Source organism: Penaeus monodon, chromosome 6, assembly GCF_015228065.2.
Source record: "Penaeus monodon isolate SGIC_2016 chromosome 6, NSTDA_Pmon_1, whole genome shotgun sequence".
Classification (NCBI taxonomy): Eukaryota; Metazoa; Arthropoda; class Malacostraca; order Decapoda; family Penaeidae; genus Penaeus; species Penaeus monodon.
Window position 1 is genome coordinate 34,735,436 of NC_051391.1, and position 293 is coordinate 34,735,728.

The following is a 293-nucleotide window of genomic DNA, read 5'->3' on the forward strand; positions in this document are numbered from 1 at the left end:
TTAACAGACTGTGTCAAATAATATTCTTCTAAAAGTATTCCTTAGACGTAATCATCCTCTTCCATAATACAGTTTTTTTTTTCAAATGATAATACCCTTTCATTACTGATAATATATTTGACTTAGCGCAAAATGGTTTAATGTGATGAAAAATATTCATTTCCGAGCTTGTTAAGGCAATACCACAAAAATATCTTATTGAAGTAAGTGCCGACGTTCCACTCAATTCATAAGCAGTTTTGTGTAATTCCGCGTTTAGCAATTACTCTCCAAATAACATTTTCACACAAACT